Here is a 26,185-nt window from a genome sequence, read left to right on the forward strand (position 1 = left end):
AAAAATATATATTTGATATGTTAGGTGTTCCAGTAACTAAGGTTAAATTTTACTTTAAAAGTCAATACATTTTTACAGAGAGGAATGAGGGGTCTGTTTATATTTTCATGCTATTGCGGTTTTGTGGTTCTTCATTAAGTTGCATTGTGTAACAATAAATAATGCAGGCAGTTAAAATGTAATTGGTTAATGAATTTTTATGTGATAAAGACAAATATTTTAATACTAGATGACTAATATACTCACACACATGTACATGCATATATACAAGAATTTTATGCTTAAATGATGACTCTATTTATACAAAATTTAAAGGGAACCAAGTAGAATCAATTGGAATTTGTGACTAGGACACAGGTGACACTATTGTGCAGGGATTATTTGCAGACCTTTGATGCTTTATTTAACAGATATTTATTACCGGGCAGTAGAGAGGCAAATGTATTGCCAACATATCTATGGTAACCACATTGGAGACAGATTTAATCATTTTTTATAGAAAAAGTTATCAAATTTATTTTGCATAAGCATCAACATACATACATTCATGCGTGCTAAGTCGCTTCACTCGTGTCCAACTCTGTGAGACCCAATGGACTGAAGCCTGAAGTTTGTTAAAAGCCGGGAATACCAATAGCCAATATTCAGACTCAAAGTTTTATGTACAGTTTGGAATTTGCATGTTAAAATGTACTCCAGGTGATTCTAATATGCTTGGTTTTCAGATTAAACTTTGAGAAACATAGATATACCATGCACAAATAGTGCAAAGTGTTTAAAATAAAAAAACAGTGGTGGAACCCTAAAAAAAAAAAAGGCACTAATATTCAAAATGTAAAAAGAGAAGGAGACAAAAACAAAAGTGAAGATTAGTTTTAATTGTCATTCAAATGTCACCTTCTTTATTAGGTTTTCCCTGGCCCCTTTATAAGAAAATTCAACCATCAAATCTCTCCAAGGCACTTGGTTAATCCTCATTCCTGTTTTACTTTTAAAGTTCAATTGTCACAAAGTTCAAATGTTTTATAACAGATGTTATATAACACTAACGGTGTGTTTCTTTAAATATTAATGTTAGGTTCCCTCCCCACAACTGTGCTCTGTAAGAATAGGTTATTGGCCCATTCATTGCATTATTCTCAGTACCAAGAAGAGGATCTGGTACAAATTAGACTCTCAATATTTAATATTTGAAAACATATGAAGTAGAATGAAAAGCAATGTTTTGTCTAGAAGGTCTCTGTCTTTCTGAAATTGATAGCATTTGAATCCACCTGTGATTAAAGCAAAGGCCCATACACAAGGGCTGCTTTTCAAACAGAAGCTAAAGAATAAAAGCAGAGTATAGCGAGATAAGCAGTGTTTGTAGACCTAAACTCAGATGGTTTGCTGCCTATTATACTGAATAAATTAGGAATAAACTCATGAATGGTTTGGGATTTTTACATATAGATATTTTGGTAAGCCAAGTTCCAAAATGGACCAAGTTTCATGCCTTAATCCCTGGAATGTGCCTTTGATAAGATGTTGTGCTTACAATGTTTCCTATATACCTAAACTTACTAATCATAACTAAAAAGGGAGATTCTCCAGACAAGCTAATCTAACTGCAGGAGACCTTAAAACAGGGAGTTTTAAGATCTGGATGGGAAATGGCGACGAGAAAACAAAAATCTTTAGTAGTTCAGCAAGCTGGAAATCAAGGGGATACATATGACTGGCTGACTGCATAAGATACTGGGGAAACAAAACAAATCTTATAAAAAGCAGAGAGAAAAACTCTTAATCTTGTGATACTTATGAAGTCAAAACTTGACTGAGTGGGCACTTATTTAAAAAACATTGCCAGCTTCCTCAAAACACTACTTGATGGTTAAGCCAGGTGGGGTGGGTGGAGACTGGAGAGTTACAGTAAAATTTCCAATGAACAGAACTAAATCTCTTGTAATCTTTTGGGATAAAGGACACTGACTTGGAAAATTCTCAATCAAAAAACTTAGGAGAGACACATTTAGGAAAAAAGGCAAATCAGAGTTATATAGATTCTTACCATAAATATGGCAAAGACCAACTCATCTTAATTTCTGATTGGATTTAGATGACTAGCTTCTCCTATTTTTGACTCACAAAGGAAAAGGTAAACTTTACTAAGTGAAAAATAATATCATCTGGAACCTCAAAATTATTAAACCCTAACTGGCATAAAAATCTAAACAGGCTAAGAAAAAACAAACTATGACTAAAAGTCAAGGAAAAAAAACAGAAAATAGATGCAGTTACATCAATGATTCATATACTCAAATTAATAAGTCAGTACTTGAAAATAACTGATTAACATGTTAAATAGTGAAAAATAGAGAAAAGGATTAAAAGTTAATAAAATTTATGAAAGAATTAGAATCTATCATAAAAATTAGTTGGCACTGTAAACAGAAAATAAAATATAATATCTGAAATCAAGACTAGGGGTAGTTATAAATGAACACATTACAATAGGACATCAGTTACCTAGGAGAGAGTCAACAAAAAATACAAACTGAAGCACTGGGGAAAAGTGTGGGAAAAAACAGAACACAGATATGCAAATATTCAAAGACGAATGGTTAACCATTTTCTAAAAATTATGAAAGACTCACTGGAATAAAAAATAATTTTACTTTTCACAGGGTATACAAAAGTAAAGTTTACCTAGGTTCTTCACAGTAAACCTGCTTCAAAGCATGAAAAAGTAAATCATGAAAGTCAGCTAAAAGAAGAAAGATATCTTCTCTTCAAACAGCTATAAGAATGGCAGCTTTCTTCTCAACACTAATGACAGAAGTCAGAGGCAGCAGAATGACATCTTTATATTTCCAAAGTATAAGTACTGCCAACCTAGAATTTAATAGCAAGTGAATATATCCTTATCTTTCAAAATAAAAGGAAAATAAAGATGTTTGCAAAGACTGGGGGAAGTTGTCAGGAACATAATTAAAAATAAAAGTCAAAATTAAAGCAAGTTCTTCAGGAAGAAAAATGTGATCTAAAATATGAACACAGAAACACAGAATGGAATTAAAATATATTTTAAAATAATAGATAAATAAGGATAAATAATTGTTTAATGTACAAAAAAATATAGAAATGTTTTAGAGAGTTTAAAGTATATGTAAACCAAAGTTCCATGACAACATTAAGGCAAAAAGGAAATGGCTTTTACAGATTCTAGATTGCTAGCAGTATAGGGAAAGTAGAAAAATGATAATTTTATTAGACTGTAATTAGATATTTACAAATATAAAATAATAAATGTTGGAGAGGGTGTGGAAAAAAGGGACTCCTTCTACACTGTTGGTAGAAATGTAAATTGGTATAGCTATTATGGAAAACAATATGGAAATTCCTTTAAAAACTAAAAACAGAGTTGCCGTATGATTCAGCAATCCCACTCCTGGGCACATATCTGAAAAAAACTAATTCAAAAAGATACATGCACTCCAATATCTATAGTAGCACTAGTTACAATATCCAAGACATAGAAGCAACCCAAATGTCCATCAATAAATGAATGTAAAAAGATGTGGCATATATATATATATACAATGGAATATTTCTCATGAATATAAAAGAATAAAACTATGCCATTTGAAGCAAAATGGATGGACCTAGAGACTATCATACAAACTGAAGTCAGACAGAAAAAGACAATTACCATATGATATCACTTATATTTGGAATCTAAAATATGACACAAATGAACTTATTTACAAAACATAAACAGAGTCACAGACAGAAAAGAAACTTATGATTACCAAATGGGAGGGATGAAAGAGGGATAAATCAGGAGTTTGAGATTTTAGCAGATTCAAACTACCACATATAAAACAGATGAACAACAAGGACCTACTGAATAGCACAGGAAACTATTAATATGTTCAATATACTATATTAAATCATAATCAGAAAAAATATGGAAAAGGATATATATGCACATATATCCATGAATCCCTTTGCTGTACACCACAAACTAACACAACATTGTAAATCAACTATACTTCAATAAAAATAAATAAAAAAATTTTAAAAATAGGTTATCATGGATTATCTGGGTGGGCCAAGTATTAGTATAAATACAAAGTCCTTTAAAGTGAAAGAGGAAGGCAAAAGGGGAGGAAAGAATCAGACAGAAATTTGAAGATGCTACGCTGTGGTCCTTGAGGAAAGAGCATGGAGACAATAAATGAAGGTGGCCTCCAAAACCTGGAAAAGGCAAGGAAACATTCTCCAGTAGAGCTTCCAGGAGGATTATAGTCAGGTCTACCTCTCAATTTTACCCCAGAAAGACCCATTTTCTAACACCGGGTCTCTAGAACTGTAAGATAATACATCAGTGTTGTCTTAAGCCACAAAATGTGTGGTAATTGATTATATATACAATAAGAAAGTAATGCACTAAGTTCATTCTACAGGAAATTTGAAGTGGAAAATTCACTTTACTGGAATTACCTTAGTCACCTACCTGTTTAAATCCATTTATATGAGGCAGCTCTCTCCAAAGAAGAAAGTTCACAACTTGAAACATTTTAGATAATCCCTAATTTAAATATTCAAAATGGTCTGAATAAAAGTGGTTTTCTATAGTATGTAACCTATAAAAAAAGGCGGTCCACAGTACTTACTATTTAGAAATATTCTTTTGTTGGAGTTTGGGCTATATGAGAAGAAAAACTCTAAACTGTGAAAAAGATTCAAAATTGTAGAAACTGGAGTTGATAACCAACTGACTAAAAGAAGTGCCAATCAAACAGCAATAGATTAAAAATTAAAATAAATATTTCTATGTATACAGTATAATATTCAGTGAATGTTTGATATTCTGAATAAAAGAGCCCTCAAATTTTACAGGTCTAGATTTGTAACCCTGTTAAATATAATGAGAGTGTAGTACACACTTTGTGTACTTTAGGTAATAAGTCTAAATGATTCTTAAATGAATAAAAAGTCAAAATGTTCTGATGTCCATTAAACATCAAGGTTTTTGTATACCATACTAGAGAATAGGTCAAGTTGGAACAAGAAGGTATAGACATTGTTGATAGAAAACATTCAGCTCCAGTCCAGTGCCAGTAACTCTGGGAAGCGGTGGCAGCGACCATGCAGGCTCACAATGCTTAAGCAGTCAACATTTAGCTATTGCTGCAGTCATGTAAAGACCGCCGCGGTTATAGATTCTGGAAAAACCACATGAATAATACAGTCTACTCTTATGGACTGGAAAAAAGTCAAAGATGATGTTTCAAACTGAAATATCCTGTTATAGACTGCATAATTTTATAGAGGAGGCAGCATTAATAAATACATAAAGTACATAAATATGGTCATAAAATACATCAGGAAAAAAATGGCTTATTTAGTTCCACACTATGATACTGTTTAGATTCCCAATGGTATGTGAAGAAGTGCAATCTGCCTGAAAGTTACAATGCCCAGATGTGACCTTCACAAATTTAATTTCTTTTATTCTTCAGAGGAACTGTCTTAAAATTTTAACTACCCTACTTGTCAGCACACCTGCCTGTACATGGTTTGCCCCCAGAAGGTTTATTTCACTGATCAACTTGAGAAACAAAGAGTCTTCTTCATTGGAATGGGACATTTTTCCTAAGGGACAATGCCAGTTTTATCTAAACACTTCTCTGAACAGTAGGAAAATACTAACCAATTCTAATACTAGATTGAGTGCATCAGTATGATTTAACTAAGTAAAGAAATGTGAACAGAGATTTCACAGAAAAAATAAAGGCCACTTACATTTCTGCAGACTACAAAGCTAAGATGTGGTAAATAACAGAAACACCTAATAAAAATGAATGAGGATGGCATAACTGAGAAAGAATATCGATAGTGTTTATAATTTATGTGGATAAGAAATATTATCCATGGACATATGAGGTTAGTTAGGACTTGATACAGTGTAGGTTTTTGTTTTAAATGGATAAAACTGAAATGGAATGATTATATCTAAGTGCTTTGAAATATCATTATTATAGAACTGAAGTAATCGTTTTAACACTCCAATTTTGTTGCTGAGCCAGAGAGAAACAAACTCCCTTTTCCACTTATCTTTGAAAAATACAAATATAGTGTTTCAGTATGTCTCAAATGGCATGGCCCCATCTTATTATTCAGTTTTCACAACTCATCAGGAGAACTGAGAGGAATAATGCCACAGAGAGTGAAAATGAGGGAATTTTTTCCACATGACTGCTTCCTTTTAAATTTGAGAATAAAATGAACTCAAAAGATGTCCTCTTTCCAAGAAGTAAATTATATGAGCATTCAAAAGGGTAAGTGATAAAGTCACAGGTTTTTCTATAAGATTCTATATTTTATTCTATGAGATGAAAAAGATGTATGCTTGAGATATATATATATAATGTATATATATTTCTGTTAATTGCTACAGGAGGTTTAAGTATCAGTGATCTAAACTGTAAACAAAATATGATAATTGAATGTTATCAGCACCAACCATCTCGATACAGAATAGTTCAGTTCAGTCACTCAGCCATGTCCAACTCTTTGCAACCCCATTAACCGCAGCTCACCAGGCCTCGATGTCCATCACCAACTGCCGGAGTTTACCCAAACTCATGCCACTGAGTTGGTGATGCCATCCAACCATCTCATCTTCTGTCATCCCGTTCTCCTCCTGCCCTCAATCTTTCCCAGCCTCAGGGTCTTTTCCAGTGAAAAATTCTGTGTGAATTCCAGTGAATTCTTCACATTAGGTGACCAAAGTATTGGAGTTTCAGCTTCAACATCAGTCCTTCCAATGAACACCCAGGACTGATCTCCTTTAGGATGGACTGGCTGGATCTCCTTGCAGTCCAAGGGACTCTCAGGAGTCTTCTCCAACGCCACAGTTCAAAAGCATCAGTTCTTCAGTGCTCAGCTTTCTTTATAGTCCGACTCTCACATCCATACATGACCACTGGAAAAACCACAGCCTTGACTAGACAGACCTTTCCTGATAAAGTAATGTCTCTGCTTTTTAATATGCTGTCTAGGTTGGTCATAACTTTCCTTCCACGGAGTAAGCATCTTTTAATTTCATGGCTGCAATCACCATCTACAGTGATTCTGGCACCCAAAAAAACAAAGTCAGCCACTGTTTCCACTGTTTCCCCGTCTATTTGCCATGACGTGATGGGACTGGATGCCATGATCTAGGTTTTCTGAATGTTGAGCTTTAAGCCAACTTTTTCACTCTCCTCTTTCACTTTCATCAAGAGGCTCTTTAGTTCTTCTTCACTTTCTGCCATAAGGGTAGTGTCATCTGCATATCTGAGGTTATTGATATTTCTCCCGTTATTGATATTTCAGACCATTCATGTATGACCTAAATCAAATCTCCTGTGATTATACAGAGGAAGTGAGAAATAGGTTTAAAGGACTAGATCTGATAGAGTGCTTGATGAACTATGGACGGAGGTCGTGACACTGTACAGAAGACAGGGATCAAGACCATTCCCACGAAAAAGAAATGCAAAAAGGCAAAATGGCTGTCTGAGGAGGCCTTACAAATAGCTGTGAAAAGAAGAGAAGCAAAAAGCAAAGGAGGAAAGGAAAGATACACCCATTTGAATGCAGAATTCCAAAGAATAGCAAGGAGAGATAAGAAAGCCTTCCTCAGTGATCAATGCAAAGAAATAGAGGAAAACAATAGAATGGGAAAGACTAGAGATCTCTTCAAGAAAATCATAGCTACCAAGGGAACATTTCATGCAAAGATGGGCTCAATAAAGGACAGAAATGATACGGACCTAACAGAAACAGAAGAGATTAAGAAGAGGTGGCAAGAATACACAGAAGCACTGTACAAAAAAGATCTTCATGATACACAAAAAGAAGCAGATAAATCCAGCCTCAGAGATGTTCTAAGCAGGTTGTAAACCTGGAACTCAACTCTGCAAGAAACCGTCTTCATATTCTCTTCCTAGGACTAGGGAAAAAAGTGAAAAGGAAGACTAATAACTGGTTTAGTGTTGAGAAATCAGTCTCATTATGTAATTATTGATAAATACAATACTTGGTAGAAAGTATACATGGAGAGTTCAAATCTTAATAAGATGCTAAACAAGCTACCCCTCTCGAAACCTTGGAGGAATCAGAAAAATTCGGAGAGAAGTTTTGAATTGGTATGTGAAATTAGAGTAGAGGCTTTGTCCTGCGGGATGAAACAAGCTATGGAAGGTAAGGCAAGAAAGGAACTGTTGGGGTCTGTCTTGTTTCTCTCCAACCATTGTCCCTGGAAAATGAGTTTCATTCAACAGTAGCAGTAACTCTCCCTGCAGAAGGAAATGGCAACCCACTCCAGCCAGTATTCTTGCCTGGAGAATCCCATGGACAAAGGAGCCTGGCAAGCTACAGTTGATGGGGTCGCAAGAGCTGGACATGACTTAGCGACTAAACCACCACCACTAGCAGTAACTCAGCTCTCCAGCACCAGAGTATTTCAGAGTAAAACCAGTGCTGTAGAAAAGCCCTGTGTGAATGGAATGTTGAGGAAACAGTGGGGTCAGCCACATGAGGACATTTGATTCCTTCTCCAAAACCTGAAGACCCTGTGAAATCCAATCTAAGGAGTGTTTCTTCCTAGATTTTGAGTACTCAGAGGACAAAAATCTAATCTGAGTAGTTATTTTGAAGAATTTGAAATGATAAACTATTCTGATGTTTAGAAGTCTTCATTCTTCTCAGGTTCATGTATGGTTCCCCATCTCAAGAGTTTATCAAGCTGACCCATGATGTAGTCTGACCTAGCTCAATCCTAAAAAAAAAAATCTCATCACGATAATCCATACCAACTTTACTCTGTATAATAGGCTCTCAGTTCAACTACTTCATAAGAACTGACTCAATACTCCATCATGTGTAAAACAGATAACTAGTGGGAAACTGATATATAATACAGACAGCCAATCTGACTGTCTTGTCATGACCTGGAGAGGTGTGATGGGAGGGGAGGAGGGGGACTCTAAAGCGAGAGGGGGTGTGTGTGTGTGTGTGTTAGTTGCTTAGTCATGTCCGACTCTTTGTGACTCCATGGACTATAGCCCACCAATCTCCTCTGTCCATGGAATTCTCCAGGCAAGAATACTGGAGTGGGTTGCAATGCCCTTCTCCAGGGGATCTACCCGAACCAGGGACTGAACTTCAGTCTCCCACATTGTGAGCAGGTTCTTGACCTTTTGAGCTACCCTATATATATTTTTATATACACACACACATATATATACATATAATTATGACTGTCATTGTTGTATAGCAGAAGCCAGCACATTGTAATTATCCTCCAAACAACAAGACAAAGAAAAAATAATAATCCATACTTTCCCTTAAGTTTCTTGTAAAGCTGCTAAGAACAACATATTATGTTTCTTTGAAGGCTTATTGTTTAAGAGATGAGATTCGTGAGGCATGTCCTTAAGATCCTTAGAGAGATATGCTTCTAACAGGATAGTTCCCTGAGGAAGCACCTTACATCTTTCTGACATTTATTGAGGTTTCAGTCTGCATTTCACCTTTGGTCCAAAGCCCTTTCTTAATTTGAAAATATGGGAAGGCCTGGCAATGTGAAACACAATTTTACTTTGAATAATCAGTAAGTGCTGGCTCCTTTTTGCTTTCCTATAAATTTTACTTGAAAATGGGATAATTAAGTTTCCCTTCATTTCTCTCCTCTGTCATTTTAACATAGTGAAATAATCCAAGTAGTGTTTTAAACATTCTACCTTAGTTCAATCATTTAGTTTATTTTCTATTTTTCCGGTTAGCATGCTGCTAAGTCACTTTAGTCGTGTCCTACTCTGCGCGATCTCACAGACGGCAGCCCACCAGGCTCCCCCGTCCCTGGGATTCTCCAGGCAAGAACACTGGAGTGGGTTGCCACTTCCGGTTAGCATAGGCGACAGTTATTTCTGTAATTCCTCCCCCTATGTAATGAAAATCCCACATCTTCCAGCTGCTAAAAAAGCATGGTCTTCACATTCCTTGAAGTCTCCACTGATCTTGTCTTTACCATCACCGGGCTTCTCCTGACTCCTTCAGGCCCTTGAGGCTTTGACTGCTGCTGCTGCTAAATCGCTTCAATCGTGTCTGACTCTGTGCGACCCCACAGACGGCAGCCCACCAGGCTCTGCCATCCCTGGGACTCTCCAGGCAAGAACACTGGAGTGGGTTGCCATTTCCTTCTCCAGTGCATGAAAGTGAGAAGTGAAAGTGAAGTCGCTCAGTCGTGTCTGACTCTTAGCGACCCCATGGACTGCAGCCTACCAGGCTCCTCCATCCATGGGATTTTCCAGGCAAGAGTACTGGAGTGGGGTGCCATTGCCTTCTCCAGAGACTTTGCCGAGCACCTTTCAAATATCCTTAAAGTTCACCCAACCACCCAGTCCTTAAGGTACTTTTGTATTTTTCAAATGTTTGATACCAAAGAATACACTTCAAGGTACCAAGAAAACCATCTTCAAACTCTAGAGGTACATTTTTTTCCTCATATATATGCAACCTTGGCAGGATGGTAGAAAAGAATATTTCATCTCTACTCGACTCAGCACCAGATAGAAAATTAAAATATATGATTATAATTACAAATAACTATGCAAAATGATCTCCTTGCATATCAGTTTTGCTTCACATATTATAAACCTCTTTTATGTTATGAACATTTAGGATTGTTACATCCTCTGGATAAATTCATCTCTTTAATCATTAGGAAATGATTTGCTTTATCTCTGACAAATGTCTCTTCCCTGAAATCTGTTTTAACATTAACATTGGGCTTCCCTTGTAGCTAAGTTGATAAAGAATCTGCCTGCAATGCAGACCAGGGTTCAATTCCTGAGTTGGGAAGATCCTCTGGAGAAAGAAATGTCAACCCACTCCAGTATTCTTGTGTGGAGAATCCCATGGACAGAGGAGACTGGCAGGATACAGTCCATGGGGTCGCAAGAGTTGGACATGCCTTAGCAACTAAACCACCACCACTCTGACTTTGCCTTTGAACTACTTATTTCTTTATATTTAAGTTATTCCTTTCTTCTTCAATTCAAAAATCTATGCCTTTAGATTGGGGGGGGTTTAGAGTATGTAAATTTAATACTGGGTTTCAGCAGTGACTCAGCAGTAAAGAATCCACCTGAAATGCAGGATCCACAACAGACATGGATTTGATCCCTGGGTGGGAAAAATCCCCTGGATGAGGGCATGGCAACCCACTTCAGTATTCTTGCCTGGAGAATCACATGGATAGAGGCGCCTGGCAGGCTGCAGTCCACAGAGTTGTAAAGTTTTGGACAGGACTGAAGCAACTTAGCACACATGCATATTTAATATTACTACTGACACCGTTGGGTGTAAGTCCAGCATCTATTGTCATTTTGTTTCAATTTTCCTTTTTTTTTCTGCCGTCTTAGGAAATAAATATTTTTATGATCCCATTTTATTTATTTTCTTGGCTATGAGTTGTAATCCTTTGTGATCTTAGTGCTTCCTCTAGGGACCTAAGTTACATATATTTATCAGTCTACCTCTAAGTGATAGGATACCACTTCAAGTATAATACAAGAAACTTCCAAATAAATGCCTTGATTTCTCACTTCCTGTTGATATCTTATGCTGTTATTTATTTTTGGTTTACACCTTATATATGCATATGTTTGGAGTAGGAAATGGCAACCCACTCCAGTATTCTTGCCTGGAAAATTCCATGGACAGAGAAACCAGGCATGCTACAAGGGGGCACAATGAGTCAGACACAACTGATCACACACACATATCCATATGTTTTAAATCCAACAGTGCACTGTTATTTTCATTAAAATGTTATTGCCTTACTTTAAATAGTCGATTATCTCACATAGACTTAAATAATAAGAAAAATACCTCATACGTTCACTAATATATTATGGTTACTATTTCTGGTGTTCTGCTTATTTTTGTGTACAACCATATTTACATCTGGTGGTATCGTCTTCCCACAGGACTTCCTATTCATTTCTTGTTGTGTGAGATTTCAGGGAATACATTTTTCACTTTTCATATGTTTGAAACATTTTTTAAAAATTTATTTCCAAAATATACTTGGTATGGTGTTCTAGGCTGACAATATTTTTTCTTTCAGATGTTTAAAAAAGTTGTTGTATCTTCTCATTTTCATTATTTTAAATGAGAAATCTGTTCTCATCTTTGTTTTTGATTCTCTTTTGTATGCAATGTGCCTTTTGCTCTGTCTGCTTTTAATATTTCTACCTGTGAGTTTGTCATTTTTAGGGAAAACTTTCCCTGTTATATCTGCAAACATTAGCCCCCTTTCTAGCTAAGGAACTTAAATTATATGTGTATTTGGTCACTAGAAGTTCCTCTACAGCTTACTGATGCTCTTTTATTTATTTTAAAAATATCCATTTACAATTTGGGGTAACTTGTATCATAATGTTTTATAATTTATGAATATTTAATCTGCAATGTCTAAGCTGCCTTTAAGCTTACTGAGTTCATTTTCATGTCAAATCATGTAGTTTCATATCCAGAAGTCTGATTTAGGTCTTCTTTTTATATCATTCTTATCTTTACTTATCATACTCAACCTTTTATTTAACTTTTTGAACATACAGTGTTTTTTAACTACCAATTCTATCTTCTGTGGTATTTCTGAGTCAGTTTGTCTTAATGACTTTTATCCTTACTATGGCTTAATTTTTAATGCTTTTTACATACAAATCATTTATTATTGGGTGCCAGACATTGTGAATTTTTTGTTGATGAATACTAGATATTTCTGTATTCATATAAACATTCATGAGCACTTATTTAACATTGTTATAAATGTTGGCTATAGGTAAGTTAACATGGAAACAGTTTGATTCTTTTGGATCCTGCTTTTTGAAAAAGTATATATTGAACGAGAGCTAAGATGAATTCTTCTTTACTACTGACGTAAAGCCTTTATGGGTACTCTAGTCATGACCTCATGAATTACATAGTTTTCCAGAATGGCTGGTTAGAATAAGCACTGTTCCCAGCCTCACATGAACACTGAGCTCCCTCTAATCTTTCCATGTGGTGTTTTCATTAGTCTTTGGTGGATTCCTCAAACCTATTCACAGATTAGTATTCTGCTGAGAGCTTAGAGGAAATCTTGCACAGATCTCTGCGGTTCTCTATACAGGTCTCTCCTCACCAGCACTCTTCCTTGAAAATAGGAGCTGCCTGGCTTTCCTTGGATTCTCAGCATCATCTTTTGAACTAGGAAAGTTTGCTGGGATTTGCCAGGGTTCCTTTTCACTGTGCCATTACCTGAAATTCTCTCCAGGCAGAAAACTGAGGCAATCAGTTCAGTTCAGTTCAGTTCAGTCACTCAGTCGTGTCCGACTCTTTGTGACCCCATCAATCACAGTGTGCCAGGCCTCCCTGTCCATCACCAACTCCCGGAGTTCACTCCAACTCATGTCCATCGAGTCGGTGATGCCATTCAACCATCTCATCCTCTGTCGTCCCCTTCTCCTCCTGCCCCCAGTCCCTCCCAGCTGATGCAACAGATCTCAAATGTTTCGTTCCTGTGCCTCAGGAATCATACACTTTTGTGTTTGATGTTCAGTGTTTTGCAAACCATCATTCTATATGTTCTGTCTGCCTTTCTTTTGTTGCTATTTCAGGTGGGAAACTCCAGTACTCTTGCTTAGAAAACCCCATGGATGGAGGAGCCTGGTGGGCTGCAGTCCATTGGTCGCAGAGTCAGACACGACTGAAGCAACTTAGCAGCAGCAGCAGCAGCAGGTCGGAGAATAATTTCAGTAGATTTTGGCTGATTTATTTCGTCTCTTCTCTTTCAAAAATAATTCAAGTCAAAAGAGAAAAGCAAAAAACTTTTCTCAAATCTTCTATAAAATGGCTATTCCAGAAATTATATCTATATCTATGTATCCCTCAAATTTTTGGACTTAGTTGTCATTTTTCACTCCTTTTCCACTTTATGTACATAGCCATCATTACATTGACATTCTTTCTTGATCACCATAGATACCTCTATTACTATTATATAATTCATATTAATTCACCCTTAACTTCCTTGAACTTTTTAAATAACTGAAATAATTGACTGCTGTTAAAAACACTTAATTCCCCTGACATTCTTTGTACTTCTCTGACTATTCCATAGCATCTTTTGAGAATTCTCATGAGTTTATCTGTCTTTGCCTAAATATTGCTAGTTTTCAGGTTTCTTTATTAGACCCTCATGTTTTGTCACACTTTACAGTGAACACTGACAATTAATCTACTTATTATACAATGACAATTATCAAGTCTGCATTTCTGTTCCATCCTTGTTTTTCAATTGCTGTTGCTAGTATAAGAACTTTGTGTGATCACTCTTACTTTTCCCTTTTTCTACTCACATATAAAGGCAATGGCACCCCACTCCAGTACTCTTGCCTGGAAAATCCCATGGATGGAGGAGCCTGGTGGGCTGCAGTCCATGGGGTCACCAAGAGTCAGACACGACTGAGCGACTTCACTTTCACTTTTCATTTTTATGCATTGGAGAAGGAAATGGCAAACCACTCCAGTGTTCTTGCCTGGAGAATCCCAGGGATGGGGTCACACAGAGTCGGACACAACTAAAGTGACTTAGCAGTTAGCATAGTTAATAACTGTGAAAATTTGACTCCTAAATTTCTATTAAATCACACATATATACTTCATATAGCTACTAAAATCCAACATCATTTATTGAATTGCTTGATATAAATCTTGCTAATCAATATTCCTTTCTCTGGCTTTATATTTTTTAAATGTTTCTCTACACTGTAGCCAATGTTATCTTCCTATAATGACTGTGTATTCCTTGCACTATTCTGCTTAAAATATTCTAATGTGTCTCTTATTGTTTTCAGGTAAACACCCAAATTTCTGTATCTGGCTTACGAATCTCTGCATTCTATGAATACTCCTCATGTGTTCAAATTTCATCATTGACCTCTTTTTTTCAATCTATATTCATTAGATTTAGTTACTTTAAAGACATGCTTTATCTTGCCTTCATTTCTGTGCACTTATTTTTGACATGCCTGAAATACTCTTCACTGTCTCATGCGGTCATCTTTTATCTTGCAAATACCTATTTATCTTCCTTGTGGCAGACTACTCCTCAAAGCAATCCTCACTGATTCCCAAAATCCATGTGAATGTTTTTCTATGAGTTCATGTAATATACTTGGCTTCAAACACCGTATCATATATCATCTATTCTTTCCTGTATGCCATATTTATTTGACAGTAGACATGGTACTTATTTTATTTCATGTTATAAATACAGGATATGATACAGCATCTACCACATAGAAAGATGAACATGAATATTTTTATTTATGCAAAAGCATTAATTCAACATCTGCTATATGTCAAACATTGTTCTAAGCATTTATATTACTTCAATGACAAGGATCACTCCCTTTGTGGAATTTACATACTAATGGGCTCCACAGACAATTAACAATAACCATAATAGATAAGCATTGCAATATTATGTTCGAGCATGTAAGAAACACCAAATGGAAAAATAAAACCAAAATTTCAAGCATGAAAAGATCAGGTAAAGAGAATGGATGAGAGATGAAGGGATTCCACATGGTCTTCATTTAAAAGAAGAAAATTCAGGAAATATTTTAAGGATATGAGATATCTATCTATGTATGTATCCAAAGTAAAATATTTCAGGGAGAAAAAAAATTGGAAAACAAATGCTTAAAATTGGGATGTGCCTGTAAGTTTGAAAAACAGCAAGGAGCCCAAGTGGTTGAAGCAGAAAGAGCAAGGGAGGATATTAGAAAGGCAAAAGAGATCACAGCATTAAAAGTCTTTGACTTTTACTCCGCATTAAATTCAAAAACATAGGAAAATTGTCAGCTGAGAAGGTACATAATCCTACCCATGTGTTAAAGAATTATGTGAAATTTTTGTTGAAAACAAACTTCAGAGGTGAAAAAATAAATTTATGTTTCCATACTAGAAGGTATATTAGCTTCCTGTTGCTGCTGTGACAAATAAACACAAAGTTAGAGGACTGAAATATGAAAATTTTTTATCCTTTAGTTCTGGAGGTCAGAAATTGTAAATCAGTTTTACAAGTTAAAATCAATATGTTACAAGGGCTAGGGAAAGAAGTACGTGAAGGCTGTAAATTGTTACCCTGCTTATTTAACTTACATGCAGAGTACAAGTACATCATGAGAAACGCTGGGCTGGATGAAGCACTAGCTGGAATCAAGATTGCTAGGAGAAATATCAATAACCTCAGATATGCAGATGACACCACACTATGGCATAAGGCAAAGAAGAATAAAGAGCCTCTTGATGAAAGTGAAAGAGGAAACTGAAAAAGTTAGCTTAAAGCTCAACATTCAGAAAACTAAGATCATGGCATTCAGTCCCATCACATCATGGCAAAAAGATGGGGAAACACTGGAAACAGTGAGAGACTCTATTTTCTGGGGTTCCACAACCACTGCAGATGGTGACTGCAGCCATGAAATTAAAAGATGCTTGCTCCTTGGAAGGAAAGTTATGACCAACCTAGACAGCATATTAAAAAGCAGACACATTACCCTGCCAACAAAGGTCCGTCTAGTCAAAGCTACGGTTTTTCCAGTAGTGATGTGTGGATTTGAGAGTTGGACTATAAAGAAAGCTGAGGCTGAGCACTGAAGAATTGATGCTTTTGAACTGTGGTGTTAAGAGAAGACTCTTTGAGAGTCCCTTGGACTGCAAGGAGATCCAACCAGCCCATCCTACAAGAAATCAGTCCTGAATATTCATTGGAAGAACTGATGCTGAAGCTGAAACTTCAATACTTTGGCCACTTGATGCAAAGAACTGACTCATTTGAAAAGACCCTGATACAGTGAAATATTGAAGGCAGGTGGAGAAGAGGATGACAGAGGATGAGATGGTTGGATGGCATCACCAATTCAATGGACATGAGTTTAAGTAAACTCCAGGAGTTGGTGATGGACAGGGAAGCCTGGCATGCTGCAGTCCGTGGGGTGAAAAGAGTTGGAAATGACTGAGCAAATGATTTGAACTGACATTTCTTTTGCAGACTCCAGAAGAGAATGTTTCTTGTCTCTTTTCTAAATCGTAGAGGGTGCCCATCTTCCTTGGCTCATGGTCCTTTTTCAAACATCACTTTAACTTTTGCTTCCATCATCATCTCCTTTTGTGATTCTGAACCTCCTGCTCCTCTTATAATAACTCTTATAGTTACCTTGGGCCCGCTCACATAATCCAGGATAATCTTTCCATCTCAAGATCTTTAATTTAAGAACAAATTCAAAGTTTCTTCTGCCATGAAGGTAACATATTAGCAGATTTTGGGAACAGGAAATTGACATCTTTGGTGGGGAGGCATTATGTTTCCTACAACAGGCTTGCATACTAAACTAAGGAAGAGTTTGTGGGTGGGACCAGAGTTGTAAAGATGGATGCAATAGATATCTAGATATAGAAATAGACATACTTTTTTTTATTACAGTAAAGCAAATATTTGGTAAAGTATTTAAGCTTAGCATTTATGTAATGAGTGCTTTTACATACCTTTTAAATATATAAACACTTGGCAACACTTCCTAGATTGTGTTATAAAACATTTCCAGGATCCACAGAGCTCGCTCATTCCTTGTCCCAGTAAACAAAATCCCTCAAAAAAAAAAAAAAAATACCAAAACAAACAAACAAAAAACTCAAACAGCAACAGCAAAACTCCAATTCTGGCATCTACCAACATAAACGTGTTCTGTCTATTTTGAAATTTATGTAAACAAAATTATAGAGAAAATATTCTTCAGTGTTTTTTTAATTCAAAATTATATCTGGAAGATTCAGCTATTTGATGGCTGAATATCATTCCACTTCATAAATATGTAACAATTTATCCACTGTAGTCATAATACTCAGATACAGACTTTCATGAACAAGTATGGTATGTATCAACTAAAGATATAATTTGGGTGTCAATTGCATATTAAACTTATTAAAGACAAGAGAGTATGAAAATCACCAAGATCCTGAGTGTACATAGAGAAGAGAAACAAAATCAAAAAACTTAAATCTAGAATATTCCATTGTTAAGAAGCCTATGGTGGAAAAAAGGGAAATAAAAAGATACCAGTGAAATAAGATGATCAACTAGTCCTCCAAGATAAGAGAAGAATTTTACATTGTTTAAAGAGTAACACATGCAGCCTTATACTAAATAAAATGAAGGCAGAGAGTGTGTGAATTATGATTATATTTATAATAGTTAAAGTGGAGTAATAGCAGCAAAATTCTGATTGGGAACCGTGATTGGAGAGTGAGTTAAACGAATTAAGACAGTGAGTATAATCAGTGGCAAGTAAAGAAATGTAGTAGCTTTCCACCATTTCGGATCTCAGCGGTTCTAACCAGTCAAGCAGTGTCCTCTGGCTTCAGTTGTACCCTGGCCGCTTCCCGCCACTTTCTGTGGTATTAACAGCAAACACTGGAGTTTTCCATGTGACTGCTACCTTTCCACTTAACTGCTAAGTGTTAATTTTCATACTGAGGAAATAATAATTTGATCTGCACATCTGGGCCCTCTAAATGCAACACCATACAGGATAAAAGCCCAGAATTAAACTCCTTGGGTTGGCTCCTGTCAATTCAAGCTGGTTTCTGTTACTTGCAACAAAAAGATTCAAATAAAATGGAGCTTGCTACAGAAGAAGGGAAATACCTTTGAGGTGCTTTCTTTGTGGAAGATTTTTGTTCAGATCACTCAGGTGGCTAAACAGAAAGCATCCTGTCCCCACAGGAGGATATTCTGGGAGAACAGATCAAGCCCTAAGCCTCTGGAGTAGGAGTACTGACTCCAAGACACTAGACTAGCAGAGAACTAACCCTAGAGAGTATCCAACAGTGAGAAATCACAAAGGAAACCACTTGAATACAAAACCCGCATCACCCAACCCCCAGTAGCACCCTGTGCAGGACATCTCATCTAAACAACAAAGAAAACTACAAACCGACATATCAGTAGACAGGGTTACCACCTCACTCAGCCTTGCCCATCAGAGGAAAAACAAACAAACAAAAACTCAGCACAAATCTCACCTTATAGGAAGCTTACATGAACCACTGGACCAACATTAGGAGGGCAAAAAACAAAAAGAGGCAAGAATTCAGCATTGAAGCCTGGGAAAAGGAGACCACAAACACAGCAAGTTAAAAAAAAGAATGAAAAGGCAGAGAAATACTATACAAATGAAGAAACAAACTAGAAACAGAGAAGTCCAAATAAATGTAGAAGAAACAGGCAAACTACATGAAAAAGAATTCAGAATAATTATAGTAAAGATGATTAAAAACCTTGAAAACAAAATGGAAAAAATGCAAGAATCAAGTAACAAAGACTCAGAATAATTAAAGAATAAACATACAAAGATAAACACAATTACTGACATTAAAAATACTCTAGAAGGAATCAATAGCAGAGTATCTGAAGCAGAAGAAAAAATCAGTGAGGTTGAAGATAAAATAGTGGAAATAACTTCTAAAGAGCAAAATAGAAAGAAAAGAACTGACAATAGTCTCAGAAATCTCGGGGACAATATCAAACACACCAATATTCGAATTATAGGGGTTCCAGAAGAAGAAGAGAAAAACAAAGGGTATGAAAATTTTTTTAAGATATTATAGCTGAAAACTTCCCCAACGTGGAAAAGGAAACAGTCAATCAAGTAGAGGCACAAAGAGCCCCATACAGGATGAACCAAAGGAGAAACATGCGAAGACACACACTAATCAAACTAACAAAGACCGAACACTAAAAAAGAATCTTAAAAGCAGCAAGGGAGAAGCAACAAGTAACATACAAGGGGAACCCCACATGTTTAACAGCTGATCTTTCAGCAGAAACTCTGCAGGCAAGACGGGAATAGCAGGATATTTAAAGTATTGAAAGGCAGAAATCTACAACCAAGATTACTGTACCCAGCAAGGATCTCATTCAAATTTATGGAGAAATGAAAATCTTTTCAGACAAGCAAAAATTAAGATATTTCCGTACCACCAATCCAGCTTTACAACAAATGTTAAAGGAATTTATATAGTCAAGAAATACAAGCAAAGAAAAAAGATCTACAAAATCAACACCAAACAATAAAGAAAATGGCAGTAGGAACATATATATCAATAATTATTTTAAATGTGATGGGTTAAATGCTCCAACCAAAAGACACAGACTGGCTGAATGGATACAATACCAAGACCCATATATATGCTGTCTATAAGAAACCAACTTCAGACATAAAGACACATATAGACTGAAAGTGAGAGGATGGAAAGATATATTCCATGCAAATAGGAAGCAGAAGAAACTGCAGTAGCAATCCTCATACAAGACAAAATAGACCATAAAATAAAGAAGATTATAAGAGATAAGGAAGGACACTACATAATGATCAAGGGAGCAATCCAAGAGGAAGATATAATAATGGTACACACCTGTGCACCCAACATAAGACCTCAATACATAAGACACTGACAGACATAAAAGTGGACATTGACAGTAACACCATAATAGTAGGAGACTTCAACACCCACTCACACCAATGGACAGACAGATCATCAAAACAGAAAGTTAATAAGGAAACACAAGTCTCTAATGATACATTAGATGAGATGGATCTCATTGATATCTTCAGGACATTCCATCCAAATCAAGAAGAATGCATCTTCTTCTCAAGTGAACATGGAACATTCCCCAGGATAGACCATATCTTGAGTCACAAATCAAACTTCAGTAAACTCAAGAAATTTGAAATTGCATCACACATCTTCTCCAACCACAAGGCTATGACACTAGATATAAATTACAAGAAAAAAACTGTAAGAAACACAAACACATAGAAATTAAACAATATGTTTCTAAATAACCAACAGGTTACTTAAGAAATCAAAAGGGAAATAAAATTTCTAGAAACAAATGACAATGAAAACAGGACAACTCAAAACCTATGGGATGCAGCAAAAGCTGTTCTAAAAGGGAAGTTTATACCAACACAATCCTATCTCAAGAAAAAAGAAAAATATCGAATAGAAAACCTAACTTTACACATAAAGCAACTGGAAAAAAAAAAGAACAACAACAACAACAAAAAAAACCCAAAATTAGTAGAAGGAAAGAAATCATAAAGATCTGAGCAGAAATAAATGAAAAAGAAATGGCGAAAAACAAAACAACAGCAAAGATTAATAAAACTAAAAGCTGATTCTTTGACAAGATAAACAAAATTCACATTTAGCCAAACTCATCAAGAAAAATAGACAAATAAACAAAAGAGGAAATGAAACAGAAGAGATTACAACAGACATTGCAGAAATACAAAGGATTATAAGAGACTATTATTAACAACAATATGGCAATAAAATGGGTAATCTGGAAGAAATAGACAGATTTTTAGAAAAGTTCAATCTTTCAAGACTGAACCAGGAAGAAAGAGAAATTATGAATAACCCAATTACAATCACTGAAATTGAAGCTGTGATCAAAAATCTCCCAAAAAACAAGAGCCCAGGACAAGATGGCTTCACAGGAGAATTCTATCAAACATTTAGAGAGAGCTAATGCCTATCCTTCTAAAACTCTTTCAAAAATTGCAGAGGAAGGAACACTTCCAAACTCATTCTATGAGGTCACTCTCACCCTGATACCAAAACCAGACAAAGACAACACAAAAAAAGAAAGCTACAGGCCAATATCACTGATGAACATAGATGCAAAAATCCTCAACAAAATTTTAGTAAACAGAATTCAATAATACATCAAAAAGCTCGTACACCATGATCAAGCTGGGTTTATTCCAAGAATGCAAGGATTCTTCAATATACATAAATCGATCAACATGATACACTCTATTAACAAATTGAAAGACAAAAACTATATCACCATCTCACAGCAGATGCAGAAAAAGCATCTGACAAAATTCAGCACCCATTTATGATTAAAACTCCTCAAAAAATGGCCACAGAATGAACCTACCTCAAAATAGTAAAGGTCATATACAATAAGCCTACAGCAAACATTATTCTCAATGGTGAAAAAGTGAAAATATTCCCCCTAAGACCAGTAACAAGACATGGGTGTCCAAATCTATGTTGAATAATAGTGGTATCACTATTATTCAACATAGATTTGGAAGTCCTAGCTACTTCAATCAGAGAAGTGAAATAAATAAAAAGAATTCAGATTGGAAAAGAAGAATAAAGTTCTTCCCTGTTTGCAGTTGACATGATACTGTACATAGAAAACCCTAAAGACAGTATCAGAAAATTACTAGAGCTAATCAGTGAATTTAGCAAAGTTGCAGGATAAAAAATCAATACATAAAAACCACTTACATTTCTATATACTAACAATGAAAAATCAGAAAGAGAAATTAAGGAATCAACCCCATTCACCACTGCAACAAAAGAATTAAATATCTAGGAATAAATATTCCTAGTTACCTAAGGAGATGAAAGAACTGTACACAGAAAATTATAAAACACTGATGAAAGAAATCAAAGACAATATAAGCAGATGAAGAGAGATTCCATGTTCCTGGATAGGAAGAATCAATATTTCAAAAATGACTATACTACCAAATGCAATCTACAGATTCTATGCAATCCCTATCAAATTACCAATGGCATTTCCACAGAACTAGAACAAAAAACTTCAAAATTCATATGGAAACACAAAAGACGCCAAATATCCAAAGCAGTCTTGAGAAAGAAGAATGGAGCTGGAGGAATCAGCCTTCCTGACCTCAGATTATACTACAAAGCTACAGTCATCAAGACAGTATGGTCCTGGAACCAAAACAGAAATATAGACCAATGGAACAAGACAGAAAGCCCAGAGATAAACCCATGCACCTATGGGTACCTTATTTTTGACAAAGGAGGCAAGAATATACAATGGGGCAAAGACAGCCTCTTTAATAAATGGTGATGGGAAAACCGGACAGCTACATGTAAAAGAATGAAATTAGGACACTTCCTAACACCATACACTAAGATAAACTGAAAATGGATTAAAGACCTAAATGTAAGACCAGAAACTATAAAACACTTAGAGGAAAACATAGGTTGAACACTCAATGACATAAATCAAAGCAAGATGGTCTATGACACACCTCCTAGAGTAATGGAAATAAAAACAAAAGTAAACAAGTGGGACCTAATTAAACTTAAAAGCTGTTGCACAGCAAAGGAAACTATAAACAAGGTGAAAAGACAAACCTCAGGATGGGAGAAAACAATAGCAAATGAAACAACTGACAAAGGATTAATTTCCAAAATATGTAATCAGTCCATACATCTCAATGCCAGAAAAACAAACAACCCAATCAAAAAGTGGGGAAAAGGCCTAAACACACGTTTCTCCAAACAAGACATACAGATGGCTAATAAACACATGAAAAGATGCTCAACATTGCTCATTATTAGAGAAATGAAAATCAAAACCACAATGAGGTATCACTTTACACCAGTCAGAATGGCCATCATCAAAAAGTTTACAAATAATAAATGCTGGAAAGGGTGTGGAGAAAAGGGAATGCTTTTACACTGTTGGTGGGAATGTAAATTGATCCAGCCACAATGGAAGACAGTATCGAGATTCCTTAAAAATTAGGAATAAACCCACCATATGACCCAGCAATCCCACTTCTAGGCATATACCCTGAGGAAACCAAAGTTGAAAAAGACACATGTACCTCAATGTTCATTGCAGCAGTATTTATAATAGCTCAAACATGGAAGCAACCTAGATGTCCATCAGCAGATGAATGGATAAAGAAGTTGTGGTATGTATACACAATGGAATATTACTCAGCCATAAAAAGGAAAGCATTTGAGTCAGTTCTGATGAGGTGAATGAGCCTAGAACCTATTATACAGAGTGAAGTGAGTCAGAAAGAGAAACATAAATATTGCATTCCAATGCACATTACAGAATCTAGAAAAATGGTATTGAAGAATTTATTTACAGGGCAGCAATGGAGAAACAGACATAGAGAACAGACTTATGGACAAGGGGAGAGGGGAGGAGAGGGTGAGATGTATGGAGAGAGTAACATGGAAACTTACATTACCATATGTAAAATAGATAGCCCAACGGGAATTTTCTGTATGGCTCAGGAGACTCAAACAAGGACTCTGTATCAACCCAGTAGGATGGGATGGGGAGGGAGATGGGAGGGAGTTTAAAAAAGAAAGGGGATATATGTATACCTATGGCTGATTCATGTTGAGGTTTGACAGGAAAAAAAAAAATCTGTAAAACAATTATCCTTCAATAAAAATATAAATAAAAAAAGGGTCAAGATATTTCTAGCTCTGAATTAACTTAAATCATATTTGATAAAATAATGGCCAAAATTGGAGGGAGAAATGAAGTTAGTTTAAAACAAAGAATCAAATAGTTAGCTGATTCTTTGGGAGTAGAATTGGAAGTAAAGAAACATAAAAAAAAAAAAAGAAATGTAGTATTTGGTAAATGAAATACATTCAGAGAAGTTGTTTGTTTTAGCCTGGAGTTAACTGAAATTAACTAGTATTATGATTCTGCAAAAAAGTACAACGAAGTGTGAGAAAGGCCAAGAAACAAAAACTGTATCAAAGGGAATTATTTTAATAATAGAACAAAGGATTTAAATGGGGAAAGAAAGAGATGAAGACATCAAAATATGTAATATGATGAAGAGGTGACAGATATTTGAATATGATATCCTAGTGGAATAAAAGAAATGGCAAATTAGGTCTGTAAAGTGAGTGAATTGTAAAGATAGGAGATGGCAATCAGAGGGTGAGAAGCAAATTATACAGTCATCGACACTGCTGGTAAAGACAAGATCTAGTTTATGAGCATGAAAGGATAAGGCTGACAATATAAAGCATTAGATCACTGGAGGAAGGAAGTTTAAAAAACATGAATCTAAGTTATGGTAGTTTCATCTGCAATGTGTGTTTGGAAAGCATCCAGCATTTCTACGAGAGTAGTAGCGGAGAGGGTGACAGTGAGCCAGGAGATAAAAGTCGCCAAGTAGTAAGATAAATGACTAAGGGGCTGCTAGTTAATAAGAACAACGAAGAGTTTGTGAGTGTGTGTATAATGATATAAAATTTAAAACTGGATAATTTAGTAATAAATAAAGAAGAATATCCAGAAAGCAGAAATGAGGAAAAAAAAGTACACTTAATGGTATTTTTAGGTCCAATGGAAAAAGTGACACAGGAAGAAACACAGTCATAGTTTCAGGGGACTTCTGAGGACCCAGTTTTCTTACAGGAAACCCAGATTAGGGAAGGCCAGGTTTATGTTACAGCTAGAAAATCAGAGTAGAGTTCAGAAAAAAGTAAATGATAGAGCATAAAGAGGCTTTCCTGGTGGCTCAGACCTGCAATGTGGGAGACCAGGATTTGATCCCTGGGTCTGGAAGATCCTCTGGAGAAAGGATGACTACCCTCTCCAGTATTCTTCCCTGGAGAATTCCATGGACTGCAATCCTGTTGGGATACAGTCTATGGGGATGCAAAGAGTCGGACATGGCTGAGCAACTCACACACACACACACACAGAATGAGATTCAGGTTTGAGTGTAGGGTGAGCCTTAGGAAGAGAACTGGGGATGTACAGAACTTCAAAGGGATGGAATTAGAGGATGAAAAGCAAAGGATGACAATATTTTGGGGCCTCCAATGTTTACATTTAAAAACTAGGAATAAAAGCATGATATTAATTCCGATGAATTTAAGGAAAATATTAGTGAAGATATTTAACTTTGAAACTGATGATGACAATAGAAAGATCAAGAGCAATATACATGATTACCTTTGACTCCTCTCTCACTCCCACCCTCCAATCCTCACAGTGCAGGGAGAATACATTAATGACTTAGTTTTTAAGAAAACTGATCTTTTAAGAAGAAAAACCTAAACTATATTTCAAAACAAGATAGAATGTAATTTCACATAGGGGAAGTTGGATATTTCTAAAAGACCAGTAAATTTAAGGCTCTTGAAGAATGGCTATTGTTACCTCCCACTTAATATGAGGAAAGGTTTGTGTCAGTGTATC

General features: G+C 35.8%; 1 long non-coding RNA gene across 2 annotated transcripts in view; it reads right to left on the reverse strand.

Moving 5' to 3' along the window:
• LOC139035046 (uncharacterized) overlaps positions 1-26,185 on the reverse strand; it is a 465,494-nt gene that overhangs the window by 246,488 nt on the left and 192,821 nt on the right. The gene's annotated exons all lie outside the window — the stretch shown is intronic.

Source organism: Odocoileus virginianus, chromosome 5, assembly GCF_023699985.2.
Source record: "Odocoileus virginianus isolate 20LAN1187 ecotype Illinois chromosome 5, Ovbor_1.2, whole genome shotgun sequence".
In the NCBI taxonomy this organism is placed as follows: domain Eukaryota; kingdom Metazoa; phylum Chordata; class Mammalia; order Artiodactyla; family Cervidae; genus Odocoileus; species Odocoileus virginianus.